This window comes from Pinus tabuliformis, chromosome 1_2, assembly GCF_031772625.1.
Source record: "Pinus tabuliformis cultivar Carrire ecotype Pingquan chromosome 1_2, CPIR1, whole genome shotgun sequence".
Classification (NCBI taxonomy): Eukaryota; Viridiplantae; Streptophyta; class Pinopsida; order Pinales; family Pinaceae; genus Pinus; species Pinus tabuliformis.
This window is the reverse complement of record NC_142298.1, coordinates 912,074,879-912,096,985: the sequence shown is the minus strand read 5'-3', so window position 1 is coordinate 912,096,985 and position 22,107 is coordinate 912,074,879.

Genomic DNA, 22,107 nt, shown 5'->3' with positions numbered 1-22,107 from the left:
ACTTCAGCCCACTCTTAGCGGATTGATGCCGAAAGGGCCAGTAGTGTAGGGATTTGTTTGGCTAACTTAACGCTGAACTTGGGTCAGGACCCCCTAAGCCAACAACTCCTGAAAAATATTACAAAAATATGGTGTTTGGATAGTATTATTAGTAGCATATCAAAATTCATACGATTGTTGGATTACATTATAGCCCACTGTTTGGGAAAAGTATAGACTTATAATTTGACAAACATAAATTATCAACCAAGGGTAGGTAACCTTGTGAGATGTTGTGAAAAATATATGTAGGCTAATACTTTAAGTGTTTCCCTAAATGAAATCACATACACACACAGCTTCAATATCCCTTTTTCCCATCAACACTTAGCAACAAAGGCTATGGAGCAGATTTAATCATCCCTCTAAAGCTCTGAAAATTGCTAATGCTGATAAGAAAAGGATAATAGATCAATCAAACAACAATTGAATCAATTCAACAATTTGCAATGTAAGATTAAAGCCTACTCAAATACTCCAAACATATTCATCACATAAGTTTCACCATTTAATCATCACACATGTGCTGCTACAATTTAGAAAAGAGGAATCAAAAGCTGTGTAATAACTCTATCAACTCATGAAAATAATTAAAAGAACACAATCTACAACTATGGGAGTTGTGAGTAAAGGGGGCCCTCCCTTACTCACAACTCCTTCAATTGATAAAGGAGTTTACACAACAATATCAATAGAACATGAACTTTGTATTAATCTGAACAAGTATTAGAGTAGTATCAAAGTATGGTATATCAACCTCCCTTTACAAATGAAACATAAAAGTATTTATACAAATATAGAGGCATAAACTTGCTCGAATTAGGAAAGCTGAAATACTGCAACTGTCTGCTAATAATAATTGGAAAATAAAATAAAAATAAGCATGTTGAGTTTGATCCATGACTGAAAGCATGGATCAAACTAATCTCGTTGGGTTGCTGAGGTTGTTTCCCACTACGACTGTCCATGAGAGGTCTGAAGATCTGGGTGGTTTTGGTGGTAGTTTTGAGGAAGCCAATAGGACATCCATGTAGATAGATTTCTTGACAAAACCCATGTTTTCGTTCTCTTTGAGGCTGACCAGAACATACTCAACCATTGATATCGTTGCAGGAAAGTAGAGCGATTACAGGAAATCAGCGTATCTACAGGAAGTCAGCGACTTTGCAGGAAATAACAACATGTCTGCAAGGAATCACAGAACTACTTTAGAAGACAGTAGATATGCATAGGATTCGGTCAACACTTTTGAAGTTGTAGATAATTCGATTAGGTATCATTTAACTTCAGAAATACTTAAGAATAAAGTGAAATGATACTTTTTAGACTAATTTGAATACCTTAAAGCCCATGTTGTTGGGAAAAGTATCCAATACGGAATGACCCTATCCCACTCTAAGGGTGATAGTACCTCAGTAACAATCAAAGCAAAGCTATTCAAGATTACTTCTTTATGAGATGTAAGAGAGAGGAGAAAGAGGTCCACTAACCGTTATCTTCCGCTAATGATTGATCCAATCCTCCCTTTTGCTGCTTGCTCCCAGCTCCTTGCTCTTTCACTGGCCCAGCTACACAAAGATCCTGCAAAAGCACAAGAAAAGGAAACTACAAGAAGCATACATCCATAATTGATTCAAGGATTAGAATAAATCAAATATACAAGCATCAATACGCCATAGAGACACATGCATATAGAAGAACCTCAAATGCTTTATTAATGGAAGAAGTAAAGTTCTGAGAGTGTTACAACCATAAGAGGCCCAATCCAGCAACACCTTCCAGCAGAAAGAAATCTCCTCTTCACCTCCTTCAAAGCAATCACCCAATAGTTCTATACTCAAACCAACAGCACTTCCTTACATTCACAAGATTCCAGCCTCCTTAGACCTCATGAGAGAGCTCTATATATAGGAGATTTGGAGAAAGGATGAGTCAGCTTGTAGCTGGCATGAAGCTGACTAGTGTCCTCTCCCACTTCAGTTATTCTTCAGTTCTTGAGTCCACTTGGAGGTTCTTGCTTCCACTTGGAGATATAGACCCTCTTACTCATCACCAGTCGAATTCTTTGATGCAAGTGTCACTTTGGAAGCTTCCTGGGCTCTGACACCTTGAGGAATGAGTCTGCCACATGTCCAAACACGTTCAGCGCAGGTAGCTAGTGTTGGAGTTGACATTCAGCGCAGGTAGCCAGTGTAGCAGTTGACATTCAGTGCAGGTAGCCAGTGTAGCAGTTGACATTCAGTGCAGGTAGCCAGTGCAGCAGTTGACATGATCCAGAATTTGCTTGTTTTTGAGTGTTTTCAGGTGGAGAACTGATATTTAGTGCTGTGGTTTGCTGACCTTGTTCCTCTAGGGGGAGGAACAACATGTTTAGGGACTTTGGATCCCTTAGATTATTGACATTTCATGCTTCATGCTGTAAGGCACAAAAATGTCTATAACAGTTGCCCCCTAAAGTATGAGGTCGTTTATCGGGTGAAATGCTTTATCAGGAGGATCCGAAGTTCATTCAATCGCTGAGAGGTGACCTGTAATAAAATACAATACAATACATTATGATTCATTCTGCTTTCATGATCTAGCTGAGGCGGGCATTCCCATGTTCAGCTTTATAAATTCATTTTGGTACATATAACAGACGATCGTCTGATGGTAGACTGATAATTCTCTGCTGAAATTATCATCCTTTGAGTAGGATGATCATCTGCTGTAATAATGTACATATCAAATGTCTTTATATTTCCAGAATATATATCGCAGCCCGGATGGATGAAACTAGATCCGGGGTCTTCAAACTCGTTCGATCTTCACTCTAAGTACAAGTCGATCCATGTGAGAATTGCGTTGAAGTCGAACATGGAAAGACATCGCTTGATTACCGGTCAATAATGTAAACCGTTAACAAGCGCGAGAGGAATCACCGATAATGATAATGACCCTCAAGGTACTGCAGTACAATTCACGTGGTGTGAATAAAGGACTTGGCGTCGAACACCACGCAAAATCTTCTAGTCGAAGGTCATTGATGTATACCTGTCGCCGGAAGTGAGAAACTTGCCATTGAGGCATGCAAGCTTCAAAGTACTGAGGGGGGTGTTCCTAGATCTACTTCTTGGATAATGAGCTGAAGTCGACAAGAAGCGATCCGTCAAAGGAGGGCCTTAATGAATCCCACATCAGTGACATGGAATGGAGCTAATGATTTTAGTGGAGGTGAAAACAATCTGTGAAATATGTTTCAGGGTGGCGATCATGGGTGGATGAAGGATAATGTATGGCAGTGGATGGGACACGGTTGACTCTTTCTGAACAACATCTCTTGAACATATAACGACACTGATGCGATGGATCGGTAGCATTACCCCAAATGTGGATGGTTTGGCGAAGACCATGGTGATGAGACCGGTGAATGAAACAACCCAACCCGATGTGATACGGAGGAAAAGTGTCATGTTCAAGAGCGACTTGCTACCATTAAAGCTTTGAGGTTCTCCCAATTTTTCCCCAGTCATTTCTGACCAGTACCTCTTTATTTTTGTCAAGCTTGAGGAGGATAACATATGCTTGTTCTATAACCTACCCTTCGGGCAAGCCCATCGCTATGTTTTAACGAGCCTAGCGATAGGGAAACTCGTTCTCGTCTAAAGACAAGTTTGTCGCTATTTAATCATTTTAACGAGTCTAACGACAAGGAAAACTCGGTCCTTTTCATTTTTAGAGAGTCTGAAAAGGTACAGAAAGTTAACTCCAAAATTCCTTTTTCGTCATCTAATCCCTTAAGTCCGAAAAAAGTATAAAACAATACAGAAGGGATGAGTTTTCGATAACTTTAACGAGCCGAATAAAACAAGCGCTTGACCTTTTTGTGTAATAATCCCTCAGGTCCAAAAAGATTAAAATCTAGAGGAGGGATAGCTCTTCCGGTCACTTTAACGAGCTGGAAGGCCAAAACTCGGCAAGCTTTTCATATTTTACGAGTCAGATGAAAAGAGCTCAAAGAAGACTCGTCTTTTGAGGAACGAGTGATAAACAGGGATAGCAGCAGATTCCAGGTACAGGTTGGAATTTTCCAATCACGGCAGTGTCACAAGGATGGCTAAGTGAAATCACTCTTCGCAGCTGTTCCTCAAAATAGGTAAACAATCATATGGAGGTGAACGATTGGCCAAATGGAATGGAGGTGGCAGTTGCAAACACGACCAAGGCTTTTTATGGCTAATAAATTTACGATCATAGAGATTATTTACCGGGGTATGTTCATTTTTTAATGAGCTTGAATGCTCAATCTTATGTTTATTTTTTAACGAGCATGAACTATGTGCTAAAACTGCTCGGAGATAAGTTTGCATGCCCCCAGCATAATAATGCAAATCGAGGTGCACGCCCCCCAAGCTTCATTGCATTCAACTCGGTGGTTGGAATGAAGGTTTTCCTCGGGGATTTGTTTCATTTTTTTAATGAGGTTGACACAAGATTAGAACCGTCCTCAGAGTCCAAATCCATCAGACATAGAAGGTTTCATATTCCATTGTGGCCACTTCCGCCAGATTACTTGGGGGCGGTAGGGCAAAAGTACCCATTAAGGCAGGGTCTTTTAGGAGACCTACTCCGATATTTTGGAGCAAATGATTCCTTCCATGGATCATTGGAATGCTTCCCGTAACTTGTGAACTGTTGTGGAGAAAAGTTTGTTGGTCGACAATTGTAATTCCTCCTTGGAAGGGAAATGCAATCTTCTTGAAGTAGGTCGACACAACTGCGGCCATGGCATAGATCCATGGTCTTCCAAGTAGGATGTTGTAATCGAGGTTTCCATCAATTACTTCAACATCAATTCCTACTGTTTTGCCCCCCAGTTCAACTTGCAAGTTACTTAAAATCCCGTATGGAGTGTATGATCGTCCATCAAATGCTTTTAACGTCGTTGACGATTTCGACAGGGGTGGTGAGCCTAAATCTTTCCAGCAACTCATTGACATAAGACATGTAGATGCCCCCTCATCAATAATTGTTCGATGAACAATTTTGTTGAGGGCTTTCACTTGAATAAGGAAAGCTAGTTGAGCTGGTAACTGAGGGTCATATCCTTTATGATCAAAGGCGACAAGATTGGAATCCATTGGGTCAATTCCACCTATTGCTGATAATAAAGCTTGTTCTTGGGAGAAGCAATTTTGCGGTACCTCAAGTGTCGACATAACGGACGGCGATTGGGCCAGGTCCTCTATCTGTGCTATTTTCGCACAAGGATTAAATGTCGATTTGTGTACTGCTCCCTTTTGCGACTTTATTATTGGTTCAGGGACGATGGGTGGCACAACTTCGGTCAAAGTTGTTGTCAAACTACTAGGTTGTTCATTAGCCTTGTTGTTCGACAGCTTTGGATTCCTGTAATCCTTATTCCTCGTCAAAGCATTATTTTGCTGCTTTGAGGTAGACAACATAAGCACTTGGGATCGGGAAGCATTTTGATTAGCAACCAGATTTTGACCTGGATTAGGAAACGGATCAGTCAATACTGCTGGGGTTTTTGAACTCTTAAAGAGTTTCTTAACTTCAGCTATATGTGGACAATCTTTCGTCCAATGATCCTCATCGCATACATGACACCCTGCTGGGGGTTTCCTTTTTCTCCCTTTCTTTTTCTTCTTGCCCCCTGGTTGCTTCAGTTGTTTGCCCTTGTCGGTCGACATGGCATTTACTTCTGAGGCAAGAAGTTCTTCATTTGCATTTTGACTATAAATTTTGTGCTTGCCAATCATGCCATCGCCGGCGTGAGAGTCATTGTTTGATTTAGGAGGAGGAGGACTTGAGAATTCCGGTCTAGGGGCTCAGGTATTTTGTCGTAGAGCGTGCCGGACTGAGTATAGACCAAGTCCAGATATTGCGCACGAGCGATAACCTGCTCTTCCATTACGACCCCCCCTTTGCCACATCTTCCGTGATGGCAGGAAGTAATGAATTGATAAACCATTCAGCTAATAGCTGATCGGGAACGTACGTTTTTACCATCCTACGACGACGTCGCCACTCATGTATATGATCAGATATGTGGGTGGCAGTCGTCTGTTTGAAGTTGGTAAGGAGTTCTGTTCCCGTTTCATACCTTATCGGTAATTGAAAATGGGTTAAAAAGGTTGTGGCTAAGGTACTGAAGTTGTCGAATGAAGCTCTAGGCAATTCAATGTACCATTTTGCCGCTGGACCCGTTAACGTCCTCTGAAAGAGGCGAAGTCTTATCGAATCATCATTCAGAGTGTTCGATGAACACCATAGATGGAATGTCATCACATGATTCGACGGATCTTCACCTGGATTTCCATTAAATTTAGGAATATCTGACGGAAGTTTATGCGGAATCGCTGGCCACCAAGGGGCATAAGCAATTGGATCATTCGTCAGCCGGTTTAGATCTGGTAATTCTAGAGTTGCTACAAAGGGCAACTGTTGGTTTAGGTTAGGCGAAGCATATCCAGGATAAGATGGTATCGCCTGAGCAATGGGTCTTTGCAGACCAGCATAATGCTGGCAACTTTGACAAGGGTGATGGGCATAACCATTATAGTATGGTTGCCCATTACTTACGAAGACTTGTTGCTCGGGTCCTTGATATGATTGCTGGAATGGCGGTTGTTGAGATTGAACCAGCTCTGGTTGTTGGACCATTTGCTGTTGACCAACACTGGATGATTGACCGGGATGAGGAGTCACAGTACGTGTTTGAGCCTGAGTCACTCCAGATAAGGAGGCACTACCCTGAGATTGTGATTGAGTCGTTGAGACAAGAGGTTGTTGTATTGCAACCTGAGAAACTTGGGGTTGACATACAACAGGTGGAGCTTGTACTTGCGACACATTCACTATAGCAGGTATGGTGGGAATATTCGACACAGGGTGTACTGGTTGCATTGAATATACAACCCCTGGTTGTTGAGGCAGTATTGGTACCCAACCGCTGGATGTAATTCCAGTTTGACCTGAACTTTGTTGTAAACTCCCATATGGTTGTTCTCTGGGAGGGAACAATGAAAGAGCATACTGCCCTCCATATGGTGGAAATCCAGTACTTAAAGGGTAAATTGGCCTTTGAAGACACATTGGATCAATTTGTTGAGTTTCAACATAAGAAATACCAGATGATAATCCGGATGAAGAAATAGGAACTAACCATGTCGTCGTCCCTGATGGGACTCCGGCTTGTTGTTGAGGACAATTTGCCGGGACAGATGGTATACCAGCGAACATCGTTGGAGTAGCGGCAGGAGGCTCTGCCGCTGTTGTGTCGGACGACACAGTCCTAGACGTCGACGGTTGTTCAGACATATTGAGTCTATCCAATAGATCGCCTAGCGATTCTACAGGAACTTCACTGGTGATAGACTAACTTCGAAGATCAACGAGGGAAAGGTGATGATTATTCCGTTTAAAATAAATTTTATAACGACGCTTTAGACACAACTTGCTTTTTCACTTTTTAAGAGTCGAGAAAAAGCTAAAGATGACTCTAGTCTCCTTCGATGTTTTAACGAGCCCGAAGTGACAAATGCTCGGATGGACTTTTTCAGTTATAGAGTTTGAAAAAGGCCAAAAGAAACTACTCTGGAGTTCTAGGCAGAGGGTGTGCCAAACTTTTTGCAAAACCACAGAATACGTTTTACGGTACGGGTGGTCGATCTTCGTGAATGCTGTGTTCACTGCATTGCGATCAGTAGGGTGGCCGACACGGCTTCCTATGGATAAAAGATATATGCCTATAGGGGTCTCCCAATATATACGCGACGGTACGTGGGAGCACAAGTCCGTATTAGTGCCACCGACTCTCAGGAGGAATCACCCACCTTCGTCGAGATCGACAGTCACTACGTTTAACGACGCTGGAACACGTCTCTAGCTTAGACCTCTATGTGTTTGCGTTATGTTTCAAAGCGTTGTTAGGTTCATTCAATATATTTTAAGTTGATCTTTTTAAAGTTTGCCTTTCAAGGTTCACCACGAGATGTTTGATACAAATTCCTAAATGCAGTCTAAGATGAGAAGCAAGCTTTTCCAATCTTTTCGACTTATGAAAATCTTAACTACTGAGGGAAAAGAGAGACAAAATCTTTTCACACAGATCAAAGAGCACTCACTAATGCACTTTTTCCTAAATCAACATACAAACTTATATGCAAAATGCAAAATGCAGGTATTTCTTTTCTCTTTCTTAATGTTGATGTAATACAAAAAGAAAGCTGTTGTATAATTTCGAATTCAATTTCAAGTGAAAGCAAACAAGCTTGTCCAAAATCAAAAGACACCTTAAGATTCACTTGTTTCGACACTAGAAATATATAAATTCAAACCATATGACGAAAGCAAAAGCTCAACCAGCTATGAACAGCAAACAAACTAACTCTTAAGATCAGAACGACACTTTATCACAGGTCTAGATCTAAGAGGCCACAGCAAGACTAGTTCACTTTCGTTATGGGAAACTGTAAATGATACAAGAAATACACAAAGAACAAACACAGTTTCTTTATACAACCGAGGCGAAATAGTGGCAAGGAAAGTTGGTTTCAGATAGGTACATTGACTGGTAACAGGCTGCAAAAACAAGGGTGAAAACAGGGCAAGAAACAGCAGGAAACCCCAGTAGCACAAGGCAAGACTGGTTCAGCGCAGGTGGTACACTGTCAGTTTGACATTCAGCGTAGGTAGCCCCTTTGGGAACTGCGCTGAAATGCAGACTGCCTTCACAGCACCTGCACTGAAGATTCAAACTTTTGTTTTTCTCAGTTTCCGGGTCACAGATTGCTAAAAAATTCACAGTTTTTGGCCAAATCAGAAGCTATCAGTCAAGGACACACTAAGGGATGACAAGGAGGATGAAAAGATATCACTAAGAGCTTATTAGAGTCCTTGTGGATCAGCTCTTCAAATCATAAACTTGCCCAGAAACTGAGCTAGAGTAGCTGCCCTCTACTTTGTATTTGAAGGATCCAAATACAGTTCGATTCGGTACTCCCTTTGTTTATGAAATGAATAGCAAAAAACACAAACAACCAACAAGATACGATCCCCAGTGGAGTCGCCAATTTGTTGTTGGGAAAAGTATCCAATACGGAATGACCCTATCCCACTCTAAGGGTGATAGTACCTCAGCAACAATCAAAGCAAAGCTATTCAAGATTACTTCTTTATGAGATGTAAGAGAGAGGAGAAAGAGGTCCACTAACCGTTATCTTCCGCTAATGATTGATCCAATCTTCCCTCTTTGCTGCTTGCTCCCAGCTCCTTGCTCTTTCACTGGCCCAGCTACACAAAGATCCTGCAAAAGCACAAGAAAAGGAAACTACAAGAAGAATACATCCATAATTGATTCAAGGATTAGAATAAATCAAATATACAAGCATCAATACGCCACAGAGACACATGCATATAGAAGAACCTCAAATGCTTTATTAATGGAAGAAGTAAAGTTCTAAGAGTGTTACAACCATAAGAGGCCCAATCCAGCAACACCTCCCAGCAGAAAGAAATCTCCTCTTCACCTCCTTCAAAGCAATCACCCAATAGTTCTATACTCAAACCAACAGCACTTCCTTACATTCACAAGATTCCAGCCTCCTTAGACCTCATGAGAGAGCTCTATATATAGGAGATTTGGAGAAAGGATGAGTCAGCTTGTAGCTGGCATGAAGCTGACTAGTGTCCTCTCCCACTTCAGTTATTCTTCAGTTCTTGAGTCCACTTGGAGGTTCTTGCTTCCACTTGGAGATATAGACCCTCTTACTCATCACCAGTCGAATTCTTTGATGCAAGTGTCACTTTGGAAGCTTCCTGGGCTCTGACACCTTGAGGAATGAGTCTGCCACATGTCCAAACACGTTCAGCGCAGGTAGCTAGTGTTGGAGTTGACATTCAGCGCAGGTAGCCAGTGTAGCAGTTGACATTCAGTGCAGGTAGCCAGTGTAGCAGTTGACATTCAGTGCAGGTAGCCAGTGTAGCAGTTGACATGATCCAGAATTTGCTTGTTTTTGAGTGTTTTCAGGTGGAGAACTGATATTTAGTGTTGTGGTTTGCTGACCTTGTTCCTCTAGGGGGAGGAACAACATGTTTAGGGACTTTGGATCCCTTAGATTATTGACATTTCATGCTTCATGCTGTAAGGCACAAAAATGTCTATAACAGCCCACAACACCCTTTCGGTCAAAACACATAGGATATGGAAAAAAGAGAGTCATGAAGGGTCAAAAAGAGCTCAAAATAGGGGGGATCAAGGCCTTATAACATTATAAAAAATGGACAAAATCGGGACTCAACATCTCCCCCACACCTAGCTCCTTGCATGTCCCTTATACAAGCAAAAATGTTGCACATCAGATGAAAAATTCATTTTGTGCCCTGTGCTACAACTACTATAGCCAGGTGATCCAGCTACGCCCTGCTGGATTCAGCTTTCTGAACCCTACCTTATTATTCTTCATTCTTTTTTTGCAGGTGCTCGATCTGAGCTTGGTTTTTCTTCATGACTTGACATGCCTTCTGATGCTTCTCTTTCCACTCCTCCAGTTCTTTATGTAGACGTAGGTTGTTCTCCTTTAGAGTTTTGTTTTCCCTCTAAAGAGCCCATTTAGATATAATGAGCTTAGTGATAACATCCTAAATCTCCTTTAGGGACTGCTTGTTTTTAGAGGTTTCCTCATCCCCATGCTGCCCTTGAGAGGACTAAGGCACACTTGGTTCTTCCCTCTCTCTGCAACCTTCGATTATTTTCTCCCCACTTTCTTGTGGGCCTTGGAAATATGCGACCTCCAACTCTTCTTTGTCAATGAACACAACTGAATCGATCTTTACTTTCTTCCCCTTAGACAAGTCTCGGGTCTTCTTATCCTTATTCTTAATTTTAATTTGTTGTACCTCCTCCTCTGAAGTTTCCTTTATCTCTAGCTTCATTGCATGACTTCTCGTAAAACGCTTAGCAGGAGCAGTGATACATTTTGATAGCTTAGGCTTCTTACCTTTAGTTTCCCCGATCACCACCACCTCTTCATCTTTATTAACCTCCTCTTTCGGCTGACCACGGGTCCAGGGTTTCTTTCTCGGCTTCTCCGCTGGTTCTACCTCTTTGGTTTTCCGGTAAATTGGGCTCTTTCTTGTCATCCACAAAGTAATTCTCTACTAAAAACCCTACCCATTTTTTATTCTATTTCTTCAAAACCTCTATCACAATAATTTTGATAAGACTATGATGATATAGGTTCTCCTCTATATGTGATACCCTCTCCTTGGCAAAAGTATGCATCTTCAACAAAGAAATTCCAAGATAATATGGTAGATTCAAGGGTTTGTCTTGGAAATGGTTAAGGAGATGAATATGAAACATGAAAGCTAACCCAAAATGACCTTCACATGTGTTATACTTCTGCAAGAGAAATAAGAGACGACGGTACTTACCTCTAAGGTAATCCTGCGGACTCCCCTTGCTCCAGTTCGGGTCTGCATGCTCTTTTCTAAGGAAGGGCGCACATTTATCCTTGTTGAATCATTGGTTTTTAAACCAAATATCTCCTTCCTGTGGAATTCCATAGGCTCGGGCTACCAGCTCCTCCATCAATCTGAAATTAATATTACCCACCTGTGCCCTGTCGCCATTTAGGTTTAGAGCAAAAGACTTCGTCACTTCTGAATTATGCCCGCTAAACTTTAAGAACAGAGGCATCCATCCTGCCTTCTCCAACCTCTTCTTACTTTGTGGGTAAGCGTCAAGTAATGCCAGACCCTAGGGTTTGAATCTAACGACAGACCACATTTTCAATAGTTGCTAGGAGTGGGAGAGAGCAGAGTTCGATCAATTCATTGATATGCCTTTGAGACCAAGCAAGATAATTCAAACCCGATAAGAACAAGAATGTTTTATTTTAGGAAAGGTGTAGGGTAATAAGGAAACATCAAACAATGTGGAACATGATCATGATTTCCATCATGATCCGTTCTGTAGGATAAATGTTGGGAAGATAATTGAAATAATAATTAGGAATGGGAACTCGTGTTATGACACAACAACTCATCACCACCTTATTCCGTGAGGGTGGCCGTGACTTGTATTCATGCAAATTCAAAAGTTTCATACCATTACCTTTTTACCTTAAGTATTCTAACGCCAAATGTACTTGCTCGATCTTACCTTACAACGGTCGAGTACCTTGGGTGACAGATGCACTCGCTTTGGAATCATAAATGACCTCGAAATTATACCATGTGCAATATAATGTAATTACATAGCCTCAAATAATAATGAAGATGATCAGTACTTGTCAGATTCTTTAGAAAATGTTATGTTGGAAATTCATTCTTCAGGAAATAAGTGCTTTGCTGCAGGAAATGCAACCGCTAAACTTCTCTGTCTGAAATCCTTCTGCAGGAAACCATGTTCTCCCCTTTTCTTTTACAGTTTACTGGACATGAATATATGTGTTGAGGTCGAATGTGCAATAATCTCATTGGATTACCATCCATTAAGGTCAGTTGTTAACCAACACGAGGTCCATCACCATTAATGAAAGTGAGGACCAAGGTACCTCTGATGCATCTTATCAGGTGTGAATGTATGAGCTGTTTTCGAACCCCCTGTAGGATCCAACAGTCAAGGAGCCATGATGAATCTCCATTGCTGCTGACAAGATAGCCTGTCATTGAGGTATACAAGCTTCAAGGCATCAAAAGTCTCTAATCTTGAACCCAGATAATTTTCTGATGTCGATGGGCCAAGATTGTTGGAACGAGGGCCTTAAGAGATCCCATGTCAGTCCAACACGAGAAAACCAAAAATTAATTGAAAGACATAATTTATTTTGAGGATCCAAAGGATCTACTGTCCTGTGATTTTAACGAGCCCAGGGCAGTTCATGCTCGCCAGATTTCAATTTTAGAGAGTTTGAAATACTGAAAAAGAAGACTCCAAGGGGGATCCTTTTCCGTAATTAGTCTATTGGGGCCGGAAAAAGGAATAAACCTATACCCAATAGACATTCCTTTCATGGTTTACTGAGCATGAGAAGGAACAAAGTAAGCTCAATTTATTATGGCAGAAAATCAAGAAGAGGTAGTGAAAGGAATGACTCCCTTCTCCACCATTTCTAGCTCTTTCTTCTTCACAATCTCTTCCACAAATTCCTCCTTAGATTGGGGCTTTTGATATAGTTTGAGTATGTGCACATTCACCAAGAAGGTAACATTTCCATCATCAATTGTTTTAACCTGAACAGATCCATTATCAAAAACTTTTTCAATTTCATAGGGGCCAAGCCAATGTGTGTTAAATTTCCATTTAAAATTCTTAAATTTCGAATCAAACAACAATGCCTAGTCTCCCTCTTTGAACTAATTTTTCTTAATGTATATGCCATGTCATCTAGCCTATTGTTGTTGGATTAGATCAATATGTTGAAAAAAATCTCGCCTAATATCATCTAACTCACTAAGCTATAGAATTCTCTGCTGCTATGCTTCATCAAGGTTTATGCCCAAATTTGTTGTCATCTTAAAAGTTTTGATATGAAATTCAATTGGCAATAAAACTTATTTTCCATACACCAATTCATATGGAGAGAAGCCAATGGGGTTTCTCCATGTGATCCTGTAGGCCCATAATGCCTCAGAAATTCGATCAGACCAATCCTTATGTAATTGCACTGTCTTAGTCAGGATTATTTCCAACACCTTACTTGTTGATTCCACCTGCCTGTTGGCCCGTGGATGGTAAGGGGTGGATTTTCGATGAGTAATATGATATTTCTATACAATTCCCTGCAGAAGCTTCAACACGAACTGAGTACCCTAGTTATTAATAATTTCCCTTGGTACCCAAATCTCACAAAAATATCAGAAAAAGAAATTCTACCACTGCCTTCTCTGTTGCTCTCACCCACTTCGTAACATAATTAGTAAAAACTAAAATATACTTCTTACCTTTGGACATAGGATTGATGGGACCTAAAAAATCAAGAGCCCACCTCTCGAATGGTTCTATGAGAACTTGTGGTTTCAAAGGCATTTCATCTGTTTGAAAAGGCCGCCCTATCCTTTGGCAGTTGCCACATTTACGAACATACTCCTTTGCATCTTTAAAAAGACTTGGCTAGTAGTAACATGAGCAGAGGATCTTATAGGCTGTTCGCTTATTTGCAAAATATCCTCCGTAGGGTTCATCATGACAAGCTCTTAAGATATCATATATCTCATCCTCTCTAACACAACTGCAAATAATCAAGTCAGGTATGGTGCAAAAGATGTCTCCTTTTATCCAAGAGTAATCAACACTTTTTCTAATAATTCTCTTTTTCTGACTAGATGAGGAGTAGGGTGGTAACTTTCCTGTAGCAAGATAATTGGCCATGTCTACAAACCAAGGTGTTTTGACAGAAATAGAAAACAAGTTCTCATTAGAAAAGTTATCATTAACAAGAATATCCTCACTTGCATGGTTGAGCCTAGATAGGAAATAAACTACCTGATTTTCTTTTCCAAGCCTGTCCAATACCATAATATCAAATTCCTGCAATAGCAAAATCCACCTAGTAATCCTTCCATTAGTGACTGGTTTGTTCATGAGATATCGAATAGTAGAATGATAAGTATGTACAAAAAATTCATAACCAGTGATGTAATGTCTAAACTTATTAATAACGTAAATTACAGCAAGGAACTCTTTTTCAATTATGGTGTAATTCAGTTCTGCAAGAGTTAAATTTTTACTAACAAAATATATAACATGGGTTACGAGATTTTCCTTTTGGCCCAATACCACTCCTATAGCTGAATCAGAGGCATCGGTGGAAATATGATAGGGAAATTTCCAATCTTGACCTCTCAAAATATGTGATGAAGTAAGTTTTTCCTTGAGTGTATCAAATGCAGCTCGACAATCATCACTCCAATGAAATTCAGATTCTTTGGTCAATAATTTAAACAATGGCAAGGATGCCTTTGTAAAATTCTCAACAAACCTTCTGTAGTAGCCTGCATGTCCAAGGAAACTTCGAACTCCCTTTTGACAGGTTGGTGGGGGCAGATTTTCAATTACTTCGATCTTAGATGGATAAACTTTAATTACTGCAGCATAAACATGATGACCCAAAAAAATACCCTTAATAATAATCATAACACATTTTTCATTACTCAATGAAAGATTATTTTCTCTACATCTCTGCAAAACTCTCCTGAGATTGTGTAGAGCTTCTTCAAAAGTATCACCCATTATTGTAAAATTGTCCATGTAAACCTCTACGAAATCATGCAAAAGATCAGAGAAAATACCAAGTATCGCCCTTTGAAATATGGCTGGCACGTTACATAAACCAAATGTTAGGACCTTATATGCGTAGGTTCCCCAGGGAAATGTGAATGTTGTCTTCTCCTATTCCTCTGGAGCTATCCTAATTTGGTTGTACCCACTAAACCCATCTAGGAAAGAGAAATACCTCTTCCATGCTAGAGTGTCCAACACTTCGTCTATAAAAGGAAAGGGAAAGTGATCTTTTAATGTAGGTTTGTTTAGTTCCCTATAATCCACACACGCTTGCCATTTACCATTCTTTTTAGGGACAACAACCAGTGGGGATACCCAATGGCTGTCTGAAATAGTATAAATGAACCCTACATTTAACAATTTCTGCAACTCATTTTTTTACAATTCCTCTCAAAGCGAGGTTCATTCTCCTTTGTGATTTTCGCACAGGCTTGGAATTTCCCTCTACGTAGATATGATGAATGCATTTATTTGGGCGAATACCCCTCATGTCTGTGTATTCCCAAGAAAATGTATCTAAAAAGTCTTTCAATGCTTGAATTAATTATCCCTCTTGTTCAGGAGTCAACGCCGAATTGATATTTAGGGTTTTTCTAAAAGAAATTTCAATTACCTTACCTCCACATTCAGTCATTGAATACGCGAGAAATGTAGATAAGAGGGCTGAATATAATTCAGTTGTTGTATTATATTTATAAGATTTCTACAGGTTAGTAATGATATCTAGATTAGGACTAGACTGCCCCTCTAAATGTTGTGAAAAATCATGATTAGAAACATGACAATTTATCAGATTTTCATCCGAATATTCCTTAAGGTTCATGGCTTGGGCTATTGTCAATACTAGGCGAATAAATTCTGAATTATGTTCTTCGTCATCCCAATATTCATTTTCTAATTTTAGGAGGGGTTTGGCAGGGGGGTATAGGTTGATGTGTTTAGTTTCATCCCCATGAGCGATTGTCATGTTTCTAGACCTACACCCTATGTAGGCATCAACGATAACCAACCAAGGTCTCCCCAAGATCAAAGGATTCCCTCCCAAGTTGGTCTTAGGTTGAAGAACATAGAAATATGCAGGGTACTCCCAGGAATCCAATGAAATGACAATGTCTTCTAATACACCCTCTGGCTTTACCTTAGACCTGTTAGCAAATTCTAACATGGTAGGAGTATGAAGTAAGTCAAAGGATCCTATGTGAGATAACGTCTCCATTTTCATCACATTGATGGTTGAACCTAAATCAATTAGAGTGTATCTTATTGATACCCATTGATAAAGGTGGTAACCACAGGGATTCTAGGGTCTGCTTATTTCTCAATAACAAATCCTATGGACATAAGACTTGCAAGTTTTCCACCTACTTGAATTGTAGAAGGTTCCTTCTTCCATCTCCCTGGTTTCTTAGTACATAGCTCACTCACTGTTTTGGCATAAATATGGATATCCATAATTTCTTGCAGTAACGAGACCTTAATGCATACATTTCTCAGTTCAAACACAAGATCGAACTTAGGCTATTTTATTTTCATGAGCAACAACAAAAGATTCTCTATTAGAAGGATTCTTCTTTGCTGTGGGGGTACTACTCTGCTTAGGTTCAATTGTCGATCCCCGTTCAGAACTACCAGTCCTCGGTTCAGATTCCCCCTTGTTCTTTACAAACTTCTTTTTCCATGCCATTTTATTAGTGAACGAAGTGGTGCTCACACTGCCACTAAAAATACTTGAAAATTTATATTGGCCCCTATTTAAAAAAATTCAAAACTTCTACTTACCAAACAATCAGGACCTAGCTTTGGTGAATTCTGATCCCTGCAGGTGCGTAGGCCTTACCTCACGTCTTACCCCTTCGACTCCCCCAATCCTGAAAAACTTAAACAAAAGGAAATCATACTAAAACACTTTCAGTATCGTCCCTTAGCACCTCCCCGGCAACAATGCCAAAATGTTTGGGCAATTTATAGACCTATAATTTGACAAACATAAATTAGCAACTTTCCCTAAACGAAATCACATACACACACAAATTCAATATCCCTTTTTCCCATCAATGCTTAACATCAAAGGCTATGGGGCAGATTCAATAATCCCTCTAAATCTTTGAAAATTGCTGATGCTGATCAGAAAAAGATAATAGATCAATCAAACAACAATTTGCAATGTAAGATTAAAGCCTACTCAAATACTCCAAACATATTCATCACATAAGTTTCACCATTTAATCATCACAAATGTGTTGTGACAATTTAGAAAAGAGGAATCAAAAGCTGTGTAATAACTATATCAACTCATGAAAATAATTAATAGAACACAATCTGCAACTATGGGAGTTGTGAGTAAAGGGGCCCCTCCCTTACTCACAACTCCTTCAACTTCTAAAGGAGTTTACACAACAAGATCAATAGAACATGAACTTTGTATTAATATGAACAAGTATTATAGTAGTATCAAAGTCTGGTATATCAACCTCCCTTTACAAATGAAACATAAAAGTATTTATACAAATACAGAGGCATAAACTTGCTCGAATTAGGAAAACTGAAATACTGCAATTGTCTGCTAATAATAATTGGAAAATACAATAAAAATAAGCATGTTGAGTTTGATCCATGATTGAAAGAATGGATCAAACTGATCTTGTTGGGTTGCTGAGGCTATTTCCCACTACAACCGTCTATGAGAGGTCTAAAGATATGGGTGGTTTCAGTGGAAATTTTGAGGCAACCAATAAGACAACATTCATGTAGACGTATTTCTTGACAAAACACATGTTTTCGTTCTCTTCGAGGCTGACCGGAACATACTCAACCATCGAGATCGCTGTAGGAAATCAGAGTGGTTACAAGAAATTAGTGTATCTACAGGAAATCAATGACTCTGCAGGAAATCATGGCCTGTCTACAGGAAATCATGGAACTGCTTCAGAAGATAGTTGATCTGCATAGGATTCGGTCAACACTCTTGAAGTTGTAGATAATTCGATTAGGTATCATTTAACTTCAGAAATACTCAAGAATAAAGTGAAATGATACTTTTTAGACTAATTTGCATACCTTAAAGCCCACAACACCCTTTCGGTCAAAACACATAGGATATGGAAAAAAGAGAGCCATCAAGGGTCAAAAATAGCTCAAAATACGGGGGGGGGGCAGGCAGGCCTTAGAACATTATAAAAAATGGACAAAATCGAGAGATTCTTGATGAGCAGCAACAAAGGATTCTCTGTCAGAAGGATTCTTCTCTGCTATGGGGGTATTGCTCTGCTTAGGATCAGTTGTCGATCCCTGTTCAGAACTATCAGTCCTCGGTTCAGATTCCCCCTTGTTCTTTACAAACTTCTTTTTCCCTGCCAGTTTATTAGTGAACGAAGTGGTGCTCACACCACCACTAAAAATACTTGAAAATTTATATTGGCCCCTATTTAAAAAATTCAAAACTTCTACTTACCAAACAATTAGGACGTGGCTTTGGCAAATTCTGATCTCTGCAGGTGCGTAGGCCTTACCCCATGTCTTACCACTTCGACTCCCCCAATCCTGAAAAACTTAAACAAAAAGAAATCATACTAAAACACTTTCAATATCATCCCTTAGCACCTCCCTAGAAACAATGCCAAAATGTTTTGGCAAATTATAGACTTATAATTGAAAAACATAAATTAGCAACCAAGGGTAGGTAACCTTGTGAGATGTTGCGCAAAATATATGCAGGCTAATACTTTAAGTGTTTCCCTAAACAAAATCACATACACACACATATTCAATATCCCTTTTTCCCATCAACACTTAGCAGCAAAGGCTATGGAGCGGATTTAATCATCCCTCTAAAGCTTTGAAAATTGTTGATGCTAATCAAAAAAAGATAATAGATCAATCAAACAACAATTGAATCAATTCAACAATTTGCAATGTAATATTAAAGCCTACTCAAATACTCCAAACATATTCATCACATAAGTTTCACCATTTAATCATCACAAATGTACTGCTACAATTTAGAAAAGAGGAATCAAAAGTTGTGTAATAACTCTATCAACTCATGAAAATAATTAAAAGAACACAATCTACAACTATGGGAGTTGTGAGTAAAGGGGCCCCTCCCTTACTCACAACTTCAACTTCTAAAGGAGTTTACACAACAAGATCAGCAGAACATGAACTTTGTATTAATCTGAACAAGTATTATAGTAGTATCAAAGTCTGGTATATCAACCTCCCTTTACAAATGAAACAAAAGTATTTATACAAATACAGAGGCATAAACTTGCTCGAATGAGGAAAACTGAAATACTGCAATTGTTTGCTAATAATAACTGGAAAACATAATAAAAATAAGCATGTTGAGTTTGATCCATGACTGAAAGAATGGGTCAAACTGATCTCGTTGGGTTCCTGAGGCTGTTTCCCACTATGATCGTCTATGAGAGGTCTAAATATTTGGTTGGTTTCAGTGGAAATTTTGAGGCAACCAATAAGACAACATCCATGTAGACGGATTTCTTGACAAAACACATGTTTTCGTTCTCTTCGAGGCTGACCGAAACATACTCAACCATCGAGATCGCTGTAGGAAATCAGAGTGGTTATAGGAAATCGATGTATCTACAGGAAATCAACGACTCTGCAGGAAATCATGGCCTGTCTGTAGGAAATCACAGAATTGCTTTGGAAGATAGTTGATTTGCATAGGATTAGGTCAACATTCTTGAAGTTGTCGATAATTTGATTAGGTATCATTTAACTTCAGAAATACTCAAGAATAAAGTGAAATGATACTTTTTAGACTAATTTGCATACCTTAAAGACCACAACACCCTTTTGGTCAAAACACATAGTATATGGAAAAAAGAGAGCCATGAAGGGTAAAAAAGAGCTCAAAATAGGGGGGGGGGGGGAGGCCTTAGAACATTATAAAAATTGGACAAAATCGGGACTCAACACCCACCATTCCTTGAGATCAACAGACAAGGTGGAAAATTTCCTTGCAAATCTGGGGTGTAATGGTAGGGAGGTGAATATTGATATGAGTTGGTCCCCTTCATTAGTGTTGGAATGGGAAGGGGATCTAAGTGCCTTGATTGAATGAGATGAATTGTCCCTTGATGGGGGTGTTAATTTAGAAAGGATGAGATCTGGGTTTTCATTCCCACCACCCTCGGGCAATCAATCTCCCAATTAATGCGGGTGGTACGTGAGATTAGCCTCACATGCACAAGCATGTATTTAAAACATTGGAGTGGGTCTCATGCCATGTCATGTAGAGTTGGTGGTTCATCTTGCAAGGTGAATGTGAGAGCCAAGGGTTATTCCTCGGCCTCATGGAGCATATTGTTTGAGAAAAGGAATGAGAGAGATTTCCTATGTGGAATTTTCCAGTGATTACTTAAGGAGGAGTGAGGATTTGGGGCTAGCCTCCTATTGGTGCGAGGATGTGGTGTTCCAGGTTCATGTTTTATGTTGGTTGATGGAGTGGTTTGTTCATATTTGCGAGTTGGAGAATTGGGCTTGTAAGTTTTCTCCCCTTTTTTTTGTCTTTCTATCGGGTTGGGTTAGTTGTTGGTCTATAATTCTCGGGGAATTTGCTTTCAGGTGCACATCTTTTTTACCCCTCTTTGTCAAATGTCTCTAGAATGTGAGTCTCCCTCTTGTTCTATCTTAGGTCTTGGTGATTTTGGGTTTGCACTCTTTGTGTTGTGCCGTGGGTATTTGTAGTGTTGAGAGTAGGCGAGTTTTGTTATGGGTTGTGGTCTTTATCTATGGTATCAAGATCTGGAATAGGGATTATGTCTTAAGTATCTAGTTGTTGGGTTGTAGTTGGATTGGCGTCATGGGGTGGTGTTGCTTTGGTGAAATGGTTGAGGAAATAAATCCAGTTGTTGAATTTGTGTTGCCCGCTGCTTACTTAGGTGGCCTGCTATCTAAATTTAGTATTTCATCTGGGGTTACTATGATGAACTAGTGTGCTGGTGTCCTGACTTGGTCGAGAGCGAAAGGGTTTGGTATGTCTATCCTTTTGCAGGTAGGGGTAATCCCCACAAAGAATTAATCCATCCCCTTGATGATGCCAAGATGCCACTGAGGCAAAGACAGAGAAGCAAAAGAGGTGGAGGGGGTGCTTCACGACATGGTCAAAGGGGAGCGAGGTTGTTTTATCATGAGTTCGTGGCATCTTATTTTAACGTAATTCCATCAAAAGTGTGTTTGGACATAAGAGAGTAAGAGACAAAAGTGGGAGAATTAAGAATTGTTTGAGGATTTAGATGGGTAGGTTCCAGACCCCAGACACTCAAGAGGAAGAAAGAAATAATACATGAACTTAGTGACTCTTCATTGTAAAATGAAGACACCGTTGGGCTTAGTTCTTAGAGACAAACAAGTTGAAAAGTATAACTTATTTACATATTTGGAAGATGTCAAGAGGATGTTAAGGAATCTGTGCGTCTATGTTGATGGGATTGATGCTTGCCTAAGGCACGCATAGAGCCATGTCCCTTGTGAATCAAAAGGAGGAGACCTTGGTGATCCACCTTCATCAGATGGAGAGCAGTGAAGGAGGGTGGAAGGGGGAAAAATTTGGTTTACTCTCTCATTTTTTGTTTTAATGTTCTAGTTTGGCCCTGTGTGGGCATTTCTCTCTTGGGATTACTGTGGCATATAGAGTCACAAGGTTGGTTTTGTTGTGGTCGTGGTTTCTTCCTATTCATGACGACCATTGGTTTGATGGGTCTTGTTTTTTTGCATTGTCAGAGGCCACATGTCTATTGGTCTTATGA